Source organism: Bos grunniens, chromosome 9 (assembly GCF_055505025.1).
Source record: "Bos grunniens cultivar Pamir isolate PY7600 chromosome 9, Bosgru_T2T1.0, whole genome shotgun sequence".
Lineage (NCBI taxonomy): Eukaryota > Metazoa > Chordata > Mammalia > Artiodactyla > Bovidae > Bos > Bos grunniens.
The window spans coordinates 36,774,013-36,786,920 of NC_141173.1; the positions used below are offsets into that span (position 1 = coordinate 36,774,013).

General features: G+C 39.7%; 1 protein-coding gene across 32 annotated transcripts in view; it reads right to left on the reverse strand.

Moving 5' to 3' along the window:
• LOC147365801 (uncharacterized) overlaps nt 1–12,908 on the reverse strand; it is an 856,584-nt gene that overhangs the window by 633,190 nt on the left and 210,486 nt on the right. The gene's annotated exons all lie outside the window — the stretch shown is intronic.

The following is a 12,908-nucleotide window of genomic DNA, read 5'->3' on the forward strand; positions in this document are numbered from 1 at the left end:
TGGGTTCAATCCCTGGGCTGGGAAGATCCCCTGGAGGAGGGCATGGCAACCCACTCCAGCATTCTTGCCTGGAGAATCCCCTGGATAGAGGAGCCTGGGGGCATAAAAGTTGGACATGACTGAGCGACCAAGCACAGTAGAGCACGTGTGGTCCTAGTCTTCCCAGTCTGAATGAAAACTTTTACCTGTAACCTCCACACTTAGGGTGAGTAAAAGGTAGAAAACATCTAGCATGGAAAAAACAATCAGGAAATCTTGTGAAAAATAAGTCCCGAAAACTGTCTCACGTGGACCACCAAGTTCAAAGCCTACCTCAAATTACAAGGGATGTATTCACTGACAAGCACTGTTCTTTGTCAAGTATTTCCGGTGGAAGGGAAGTATTGCAAAGGAGAATAAAGGTTGCTCTAGACACAATCCAAGAAAATTGCTGTCTATTGGTATTTATCTATAAATGCCTTCTCAACATTTAATTAAATAGCAAGCGTTATTTTCAGTGTCAAGTTCTGCAGATTATAAGAATATTTTTACAGCAGTGCACTTTTCTGACATGTATATAAACAATTCAGCACTTGATCTATTTGATGCCAAGCAACTTTGACCTTCACAATGCTGACATCTCGTTTTGTTAAGGCACAGGCATAGTTTATACCACAAAAAGAGATCTAATTGAAGGTCCTATTAATTCACAATTTCTGCTGTGTTTGAAGATTTTTGCAGTTTCTTTGGGTTGAAATGAAAAAGAGAGATGTATGTGTACAGCATGTTATTGTAAAACTGGCCCATTCCCTTCTCTGAGCTATAACATTTAAAGAAGAGAGTATTTGAAAAATGTCAGAGTACTTAAAGAATAATATTTCTGAAATTATTATACAAGGTCAAGATGGAACATTAAAATCATCTTCATTGTGATCTTATGATTCACTCTGTTATTACAGAAGATAGCCACAGTTTGGCTTATCAGAACAACAGACTGGTTCAAATTTGAGAAAGGAGTCCGTCGAGGCTGTACATTGTCACTCTGCTTATTTAACTTCTATGCAGAATACATCATGGGAAATGCTGGGCTGGAAGACTCACAAGCTGGAGTCAAGATTTCAGGAGAAATAGCAATAACCTCAGATATGCAGATGATACCATTCTAATGGCAGAAAATGAAGAGGAACTAAAGAGCCTCTTGAGGGTGAGAGAAGAGAGCGAAAAAGGAGGTTTAAAACTCAACATTAAAAAAACGAAGATCATGGCATTTAGTCCCATCATTTCATGGCAAATAGACGGGGGAAAAGTAGAGGCACTGACAGACTTCATTTTCTTGGGCTCCAAAATCTGTATATATCATTAGTTAGGATATATTTATTAGTGAGCCAGTTGGCTTGAGAAAAAATAATTATTGAGTTGACACCTGTAAAATGCTAGCAGAGGGATTTGTTTACAAATTCTACTAGTTGTCTTCAGAAATATATATTATTAAATGAAGCATTTAGATACCCAAAATGGGACATGTGGAAATTCCAGAGGAGAGACTACCATCACACAACTAAATTCCAACTGTAATCTACAGCTTTAAATGCGATGGCTTATAGACCTCATCTACCCTACAAATCTCTGGATGGCCGTCCACAGTCAATAGCAAAACCATTAACCCAGTTTCCTAAACCAAAGAGATAGAGATCATTCTCAAAGCCTCTGTTTCCTGCACCTCTCATTTCTAAACAATCACAAAGTCATATCTACTAATCCTTTACCACCTAATTATTTTCTAAATGTCCCCACTCTTCTCATCAGGACCCACAAAGCTCTGGGTCTACAAAGATAAATCCAACAATCATTTTTCTTTCAAGTGTCTGCTTCTTGCAAATCAAATGCAACTTCCTTTTATATTATTGTATCTGCTCTATATTTAAATAAAACTCTTGTTGACTAAGTCAAAATGTATATTTTCAAGTATATCCACATTCTCCTTATTCTCCATGTCAGAAAGTCTCAACTTCACAGCCTAATTTAAGTGGTGAAAGGTTGCAAGTGGGAAAAATAAAATGAGTTACCTACTAAGAAGAATATTTAGGTGATATTTCCAAGTATCAGTATCCCATTGCACATCACCACTCTCCAATCCTAGTTATCACTCTGTAGCTCAAGGGGAAAATAAGGCAACAAGACAGAGAGAATATTGTAGGTAAAAATGTGTCCTTGGCTCTTGGCTACTAGGTATACTTCAGAACTCTTCAGAGCTTTTGTTTTCTAAATTCATTCTCTTTGAACCTCCGGTTGGTAACTGGGATTGGGACTTGTAAGTGTACCAAAGTCAGTGCCCTAAGAGACTTCTTTAACTTCTATATGAAGTTGCATATGAAGCCAAGCTCTGTGATATCTTCTTAGAAATAATCAGTTGTGATATTTTATTTTATTCTATGACATTCTGACCCAAATGATTTTCTTGGGCTCCAAAATCACTGCTAATGGTGACTGTAGCCATGGAATTAAAAGATGCTTTCTCATTGGAAGAAAAGTTATGACCAACCTAGACAGGATTTTAAAATGCAGAGACATTACTTTGCCAAAAAAGGTCCGTCTAGTCAAAGCTATGGTTTTTCCAGTACTCGTGTATGGATGTGAGAGCTGGACCATAAGGAAAGCTGAATGTTGAAGAACTGATGCTTTTGAGCTGTGGTGTTGGAGAAGACTCTTGAGAGTCCTTCGGACTGCAAGGAGATCAAACCACTCAATCCTAAAGGAAATCAGTCCTGAATATTCATTGGAAGGACTGTGCTGAAGCTGAAGCTCCAATACTTTGGCCACCTGATGCGAAGAACTGACTCATTGAAAAAGACCCTGACGCTGGGAAAGATTGAAGGCAGGAGGAGAAGGGGACGACAGAGGATGAGATGGTTGGATGGCATTACTGACTCAATGGACATGAGTTTGCACAAGCTCTGGGAGTGGATGATGGACAGGGAAGCCTGGTGTGCTGCAGTCCAAGGGGTTGCAAAGGGTTGGACACAACCTAGTGAATGAACTGAACTTCTGACCCAAAAGCAAAAAAAAAAAAAAAAAGTAAAGCAGCCATTCTCCCTTCCTCTTCCTCATCTCATAAGTAGAATGGATTTTCTTTTTCAGACTATGTAGTAGAAATGGCAAAATCTGGCTATGGTGAAATTTAGCTATGAAATATGTTGGACTTGGAGTTTGCATGTTATTAATGCAGAGCTAGTTATCATTATGAGTACCATGCAGTTTCAATACTTGGTTCAGTTCCTAAGAAGCTGAGCATCTGGAAATGATACCTAAACATATTAGTATGCTTGAAATCTTTATCCCTAAAAATAGGTGTGCATTTCACGGAGATAGGCAGTGTGTGTTTTGTGACAGCACATCAGCACATCTAGAGATGACACACTGAGAGAAATTTGATTTTGTTTCACTTTAAAGGCTCATCTAAAAGAAATCTGCCATTTCCATCATATTAAAATAAATCACAGATTTACTATTTTGTTTGTTGCTGTGACTTGTTAATTAAATCACAATGTGGTTGTGCTTATTAAGTTACAAATTATACCTTTTGGGGAAAGAACAAGTTCTGAAGTGGAACATGTTTACTTGATGTATTCCCTCTCATCTGCCTTAAGGGGAGATATAATTAAATGTAACAAAGCAAAAGGCAAGTGAATGTGAGGAGAAAACATTGTGAGAAAATTTCTTCCAGCTGAATAAAGCTGTAACAATCTAAAGGCAGACAAATTTCTATGGATGAAAAGCTAACTTGAATCCAAAATTAGATTTTAAACTAGGAAATTTTGCTTTTAAATTTTTGTTGGACTTTCAAAATTGTCTAAAATATGATGAAAATTAAGCACCCTACATTCTCTCTCTCATCCACCCAATCATCTTCCCATTACCAACTTAAATATGCCCAAATGCTCATATGAGCCAAAGGCAAAATAGTATTCAACTTCAATTAGGGACTCCAGTAATTGAAAATGTTCAATATTTTAGACCTGGACTGTCCAATATGGTAACTACTAGCCACATGTATCTTTTCAAATTTTTATTTAATCAATTCATAATTAAAAACAAGCAAAATTAGGATTTAGTTCCTCACTAACCACATTTAAAGTGCTCAATCAGTTCAGTTCAGTTGCACAGTCACGTCCGACTCTTTGTGACCCCATGGACTACAGGATGCCAGGCCTCCCTGTCCATCACCAACTCCAGGAATTTACTCAAACTCATGTCCATTGGGTTGATGCCATCCAACCATCTCATCCTATGTCATCCCCTTCTCTTCCTGCCATCACCAAAATCAGGGTCTTTTCAAATGAGTTAGTTCTTCACATCAGGTGGCAAAAGTATTGGAGCTTCAGCTTCAACATTAGTCCTTCCAATGAATATTCAGGACTGATTTCCTTTGGGGATGGACTGGTTGGCTCTCCTTGCAGTCAAAAGGACTCTCAAGAGTCTTCTCCAACACCACAGTTCAAAAGCATCAATGCTTCGGTGCTCAGCTTTCTTTATGGTCCAACTCTCACATCCACACATGACCAGTGGAAAAACCATAGCCTTGACAACAGACCTTTGTTGTAAAGTAACATCTCTGCTTTTTAATATGCTGTCTAGGTTGGTCATAACTTTTCTTCCAAGGAGTAAGCGTTTTTTAATTTCATGGCTGCAGTCACCATCTGCAGTGATTTTGGAGCCCCCCAAAAATAAAGTCAGCCACTGTTTCCATTGTTTCCCCACTTATTTGCCATGAAGTGATGGAAACGGATGTCATGATCTTAGTTTTCCGAATGCTGAGTTTTAAGCCAACTTTTTCACTCTCCTCTTTCACTTTCATCAAGAGGCTCTTTAGTACTTCTACGCTTTCTGCCGTAAAAGTGGTATCATCTGCATATCTGAGATTACTGATATTCCTCCCAGCAATCTTGATTCCAGCTTGTGCTTCCTCCAGCCCAGAGTTTCTCATAATGTACTCTGCATATAAGTTAAATAAGGGGTTACAATATACAGCCTTGATGTACTCCTTTTCCTATTTGGAACCAGTCTGTTGTTCCATGTCCAGTTCTAACTGTTGCCTCCTGACCTGCATATAGGTTTCTCAAGAGGCAGGTCAGGTGGTCTGGTATTCCCATCTCTTTCAGAATTTTCCACAGTTTATTGTGATCCACACAGTCAAAGGCTTTGGCATAGTCAATAAAGCAGAAGTAGATGTTGTTCTGGAACTCTCTTGCTTTTTAGATGATCTAACAGATATTGGCAATTTGATATCTGGTTCCTCTGCTTTTTTGAAATCCAGCTTGAACATCTGGAAGTTCACAGTTCACGTACTGTTGAAGCCTGGCTTGGAGAATTTTGAGCAGTACTTTGCTACGGTGTGAGGTGAGTGCAGTTGTGTGGCATTGTCTTTGCAATTGGAATGAAAATTGACATTTTTCACTCCTGTGACCACTGCTGTGTTTTCCAAATTTGCTGGCATATTGAGTGCAGCACATTCAAAGCCTCATCTTTCAGGATTTGAAATAGTTCAACTGGAATTCCTTCACCTCTACTAGCTTTGTTCGTGGAGTGGTGGCTGCGAGGCACTGGAGCGACTGTGAGGAAATATCCCATGTCCAAAGGCAAAGGAGAAGCCCCAGCAAGATGGTGGGGCGGGGGCGGGGGGGGCAAAATCACATTTAGAATCAAACCCCATACCCGCCAGAGAAGCTCAGATGGCTCAAACATACCTTGTGCACACTAGGTCCCAGAGACCCCACAAAGACTGAGACAGAACTGTGTTTGGATGTCTCCTGAGGAAGTATACATCCTGGAATGTGAAGTCAGGTGGGCCTTAGGAAGCATCACTATGAACAAAGCTAGTGGAGGTGATGGAATTCCAGTGGAGCTATTTCAAATCCTGAAAGATGAGGCTATGAATGTGCTGCACTCAATATGCCAGCAAATTTGGAAAACACAGCAGTGGCCACAGGAGTGAAAAATGTCAATTTTCATTCCAATTGCAAAGGCAATGCCACAAGACTGCACTCATCTCACATGCTAGCAAAGTAATGCTCAAAATTCTCCAAGCCAGGCTTCAGTAATACGTGAACCGTGAACTTCCAGATGTCCAAGCTGGTTTTAGAAAAGGCAGAGGAAGAAAAAAATAAATAAATAAAAATAAAAAAGGAAAGGCAGAGGAACCAGAGATCAAATTGCCAACATCCGCAGGATCATCAAAAAATCAGAAGAGTTCCAGAAAAACATCTATTTCTGCTTTATTGACTATGCCAAAGCCTTTGACTGTGTGGATCAAAATAAACTGTGGAAAATTCTGAAAGAGATGGGAATACCAGACCACCTGACCTGCCTCTTGAGAAACCTGTATGCAGGTCAGGAAACAACAGTTTAGAACTGGACATGGAACAACAGACTGGTTCCAAATAGGAAAGGGAGTATGTCAAGGCTGTATATTGTCACCCTGCTTATTTAACTTATATGCAGAGTACATCATGAGAAATGCTGGGCTAGAAGAAGCACAAACTGGAATCAAGATAGCTGGGAAAAATATGAATAACCTCAGATATGCAGATGATACTACTTTTATGGCAGAAAGCGTAGAAGTACTAAAGAGCCTCTTGATGAAAGTGAAAGAGGAGAGTGAAAAAGTTGGCTTAAAACTCAACATTCAAAAAACTAAGATCATGGCATCTGGTTCCATCACTTCATGGCAAATAGATGGGGAAACAGTGGCTGACTATTTTTGGGGGCTTTCTTTGGGTTCCAAAATCACTGCAGATGGTGACTGTAGCCATGAAATTAAGACGCTCACTCCTCAGAAGGAAAGTTATGACCAACCTAGATAGCATATTAAAAAGCAGAGACATTACAACAAAGATCTGTTGTCAAGGCTATGGTTTTTCCTGTGGTCATGAATGGATGTGAGAGTTGGACTATAAAGAAGGCTGAGTGCCAAAGAATTGATGCTTTTGAACTGTGGTGTTGGAGAAGACTCTTGAGAGTCCCTTGGACTGCAAAGAGATCCAACCAGCCATCTTAAAGGAGATCAGTCCTGGGTATTCATTGGAAGGACTGATGTTGAAGCTGAAACTCCAATACTTTGGCCACCTGATGCAAAGAACTGACTCATTTGAAAAGATCCTGATGCTGGGAAAGATTGAGGGCAGGAGGAGAAGGAGACAACAGAGGATGAGATGGTTGGATGGCATCACTGACTCAATGGACATGAGTTTGAGTAGACTCCGGGACTTGGTGATGGACAGGGAGGCCCGGCGTGCTGTGGTCCATGGGGTTGCAAAGAGTTGGACACGACTGAGTGACTGAACTGAACTGAGGAGGTACAGGTCAGCAGTGGACTGCTGCAGGGGCCCAGGCTCTGGGTGCAGTAGACCTGGTTATGGCATAAGTCCTCTTGGAGGAGGTCGCCATTAACCCACCATAGAGCTGCCAGAACTAACACAGGACTGGGGAACAGACTCTTGGAGGGCACAAACAGAACCTTGTGTGCACCAAGACCCAGGAGAAAGGAGCAGTGACCCCACAAGAGACTGACTCAGACTTGCCTGTGAGTGTCCAGGAGTCTCTGGCGGAGGTGTGGGTCGGCGGTGGTCTGCTGCAGGGTCAGGGGCATTGAGTGCAGCAGTGTGTGCACGGGACCTTTTGAAGGAGGTCGCCATTATCTTCATTACCTCCACCATAGTTTGGCCTCAAGTCAAATAACAAGGAGGGAACACAGCCCTGCCCATCAATAGAAAATTGAATTAAAGATTTACTGAGTATGGCCCCACCCATCCAAACAAGACCCAGTTTCCCCCTCTGTCAGTCTCTCCCATCAGGAAGCTTCCATACGCCTCTTATCCTCCTCCATCAGAGGGCAGACAGACTGAAAGTGCTCAATAGCCACGTGTAACTATTGAATATTGTATCTATGAGATTTTTGTCATCAGAGAATGTTCCATTGTATAGCACTGTTGTAGCTGCACATTAGATTTAATTTTATCCTTTTTATATAGGCTTCTGCAGAGCACTCTCCAATAGGGCTTTCCATGGTAACAGAAATGTTCTATTGCTGCAATTAGCCATAGCAAAAGAAGAGACAATCCTGTCCCTGAAGGTGAGACTATGAAAAGATAAAAAAATACCACCTCTGTTGTATGACTTAACATATATTAAAATACTCTCTTAAAAAATATCTTCCCTTGCTAGCATAATAACATCTAAAGTTTCCAGTTTTAGTCAATCTTCTGAAACAATGAAAGTCTTATTAGTTATGCTACATAGAAGTGATAATTCATTCCAACTGTCAGCATCTTAACTGCTAATAGAACTTTCTGTGATAATACAAATGTTCTATACTTGAAATTTCCACTGCCACATGGCAGCCACTAGCCACATTCAATTACTGAGCATGTAAAATGTGGCTAGTGCAACTAAGAAACTGAATTTGTGGTTTTATACAATTTTAATTCATTTTGATGTAAATGGCCACATGTAGCTCCTAGCTTCTATCTATAGGGAAGAGGTGAAGACATTAACAGGCATGTTAAAGCATGGTGCATGCGTGCTATATCACATACAACTCTTTGCGACCCTTTGGACTGTAGCCCACAGGTTCCTCTGTCCATGGAGTGGTAAGCTGAATTAAAAGATGGCCCCAAGATTTCACTCCTTGGTACACATACTCTCTCCCTAAGAGTGGGTGGGAGCTGTGAACATAATGGGATTTTACTCTTCTTATTTGGTTCAGTTCAGTTCAGTTGCTCAGTCATGTCCAACTCTTTGCGATCCCATGAATTGCAGCATGCCAGGCCTCTCTGTCCATCACCAACTCCTGGAATTCACCCAAACTCATGTGCATGGAGTCGGTGATGCCATCCAGCCATCTCATCCTCTGTCATCCCCTTCTTCTCCTGCCCCCAATCCCTCCCAGCATCAGGGTCTTTTCAAATGAGTCGACTCTTTGCATGTCAATTAACTCTGAGTTAATCAAGAGTGGTTTTCCTGGATGGGCCCAGCCTACTCTGGTGAATCCTTAAAGAGGACTGTGCTCTTCTTGAAGAGAGTGATTTGAGTATGAGAAAGATTGAAGATGCAAATGCAATGTTTGCTATTTCTAAGAGCTGAAAGTAGTCTTCAGCCAGCAGCCAGCAAGAAAACAGAGCTTCAGTTCTACTGTTGCAAGGGACTGAACTCTGCCAACAGTCTGAATAATCCTGGGTAAGAATCCTGAGCCTCAGATGATGTCACAGCTCTGCGCACACTTTGAGACCCTGAGCAGAGGACCCAGTTAACTCATGCCTGGACTCCTAACCCTCAGAAACTGAGATAATAAATGTGTGTTGGTTTAAGCCATGAAGTTTGTGGTACTTGTTAAGCAGCAACAGAAAACTAATATAGAAAATTTATGCTTAACCTGTTTAAGAAAACCTGCTTTAAAAATTTTAGCAGAATGACTCATAAAATTATGTTGTCTATTCTTAACTCTCCTAAAGTAGATATTAAGGTATTTGGCAAATTTTGTTAGCCTGATTTTATGAATTGGAAAAGGAGGATGAGAAGGAAGAAAAGGTAAACTTCATAACAATGATGATAAGTGTAGTAGTGATAACAATAAGTGTTCAAAGTGATAATGGCAATAAGGCTGATGCTAACAACACACATTTACTGATTTATGCCATGCTTTAAATAACTAGAATAACCAGTGACATTTTACTTTATATTTATTTCAATGTGCAATTTGATTATTTCTGAGAAATTTTTCTTATCATCAATAAGGGAAGTATCTTTGAATCAGAATCATTGTTTTTATCCACAATAATGAATATACAAAATACATGATCTGAATTTGAGATGTTAAATGGCTAAGATTTGAACCACTACAAAGCAGAAACACTTTAACAGGAATTTATATTTTTAAAAATCTCAAATTAGCATTTTTTAAAAAGAAATACTTGTAGTTTCCTGGATTGGAGACTAAAGCCATTAGGATAACCTTATTGTTAACCTCAGAAAGAAAGAATTATGGTGATAAAAAAATGTTTGACCTCTCTATTGATTTAGTTTATCCATTTTATAAAATTAAATTCTGTATCTGAACCAAATCTGTTTAAAAGGATTTTCACCATGAAAATACATTTCATTATATGTAGGATACCTTGACCCAGTAGAAACTGAAGATCATATATATCTACACAGAGACAAAATCTCCTCTTATAATAAACCATAACTAGAATACAGTGTTCTTTTACATGATAACAAAAAGATAAAATGTAGGTCAGACATTCAGAGAAATAAAAAAGGAAAACATATCTTTATGATTTTACTCAACAGAACTAAGTGTTCTTAGTTCAAAGAACAGGTCAGTCCTAGTTCTTTGGGACAGAAAGATGATGTGCTGATAATAAACAGGGAGGCAGACCCAGCTACCAGCAATCAGAATATCATTTTGCTAACCAGGTTATTCCATTTGTAGATGTTAATAAAGCTTTACTTGCCTCAAGATGGATGTTCATAGACTAGATGATTTCTTGAGGTCCTGAGCTCTTTTTAAATCCTTGCCAATCAAAATCCTGAACTTACATGGGCAGTGGTATTCACAGAACTCTTCCCATCAAAGATCACTTGAACTGTATCACTTAGGACTGTTTTTCGTCAACCCAGTGCATAGTTCAAGCAGAGATGCTCTGCTGTTCTAATCCTAAACCTTGGGAAAAAATTGTTATGCCCTTTTTGTTCTTGCTATCACAGAGAGAAGTAGCACTTCTAGCTAGATGTAGTTGTATCACGAGGCAGCAGCAAGAAACATCAACTCCAAGCTGAACCCACAGCATTGAACAAATGGTCTCTCCTTTTAGATTCCTATCTATTTTTGCCTCAGAGAAAGAATGAGGCCACTGGTAAAGACATCTGCTCCTTATACCCAACAGAGAAACTTCCTGTCCTACAGCACTGGTAAATTGTGGTGATGTCAAGGAGGCTGAATGCGGAAAGGACAGAGACATCATCTTCCTTCATGACTCAAAGCAAGTCTCTTTTATTCAATAAATATTTGAGAAACTACTCTGAGCAGATTTTAAGTTAGACATTGGTGCTCCATGGTGCAAAAGCATTGTGAGGATGTTCTAGAGATTGGCTGACAACAATGTGCTTATAGTTAACAATATTGTACTGTACAATTAAAAATTTGTAAAGAGGGTAGAACTCATATTACCTATTCTTACCACGTTAAAAAAAAAGAATATATATTTGTCATCCTAGTAAATATGTACACATGAAGCAATCAATATTTGGGGGAAGTTAAAAAAGAAGACAAAATATCGTCAGTTTTTCCCCCTCGTGGATTACAAAGCCATGCTGCTGCTGCTGCTAAGTCACGTCAGTCGTGTCTGACTCTGTACAACCCCATAGATGGCAGCCCACCAGGCTCCCCCATCCCTGGGATTCTCCAGGCAAGAACACTGGAGTGGGTTGCCATGTCCTTCTCCAATGCATGAAAGTGAAAAGTGAAAGGGAAGTTGCTCAGTTGTGTCCGACTCCTAGCGACCCCAAGGACTGCAGCCTACCAGGCTCTGCTATCCATGGGATTTTCCAGGCAAGAGTACTGGAGTGGGGTGCCATTGCCTTCTCCATATAAAGCCATGGAGGAGGTCAGATATTAACCAAGTCATAAAAATATATGATTAGAAATGTAATAAATATTCTAAAATGAGGAACCTACTTTAGATTATAGACAGCTTTAGCGAAACAGTCACGGAGACACCAATCTGTGAGCTAAGGACAAGTAGGCATAGAAAGAGGTCTGGTGGTTGGAAAGGAATGCTCTAGACAGGAGGAGGAAGGGGAGTGTGGGTGGAGACTCAAAACAGAAACAGCTTCATGCATTTGAAGAGCTTAAGGGCTAGTGTGGAGAGACCAGCAGACAAGGATTCCTGGAAGTCAGGACTAGCTCATGCAGAGCTTGTGGGCCACTTAAGAAATGTGCATTTTCCCTGAGAGCAATCTGTTAAAGTGCTCTAAACAGATGAGGTTCATAATTCAATTTATTTTTTCAAAGAAAGTATGGGGGAGATATTTATGAAGACAGTAGGGCTCATTAAACCTAAATTATCTTACTAGTTTAAAAAGTTTCTTAGCAATATATTCTCTAAGCTCATTCAGTTGTCATTACACAGGTTTCTGACTTTACAAAGTGAGACAGCATGTGAACCTGGGCCCACATATCACTGTCTTTTCCTCAACCTAGGCCATCCCCACACATTAGCTAAGCTTTCTCAACTATGGCACTAATGACATTTGGAACCATGTGCATCTTCCATGGGATCTGAAAAGCGTGTTTGAAGCACCTCCCCTCCTCTTCACCACAGTGCTTGAAGTTTCTATTTCTTAGGTCCCCTTTCCTCAGGTCTCTGTAATGGTAACGGTGCAAATGGAGGTGTTCACTAAGCACAAAGAAGGTTAAAAAGAATTCATCACTCAAAGCCAATCACCACTAGTGTATATAATTCCAAATTTTTAAAAATTGAATTTTAATGTTTGAACATAGGCTTTTAATTCGTGTTTGTTTAATTAAAATTTGGACTTATTTCATTATCAACAAATATATTTTTGTACCATTAAAAAAAAAAAATAAGTCCACAAACGTCATCAGTGAGTTTGAGAAGCAATTCATGTATGGATAAGTGCACAGATTTGGAGACAAGTTATCAGGTCTGGAATCTTGGTTCTGCCACTATTCGTTTGGGCAATAATTTAATCTTTCTATGCCTCAAGTTCCCCACTTATAAATGGGGCTATTAACAAGTCTATGTCACCGAGCTGTTGTGAGGAACAAGTGAATTCATGTTTGAATATGAATTAATATATGTGAGAATAGTTCCTTGAACATTGGAAGTACTATTTTTTAATTTTCATTATTG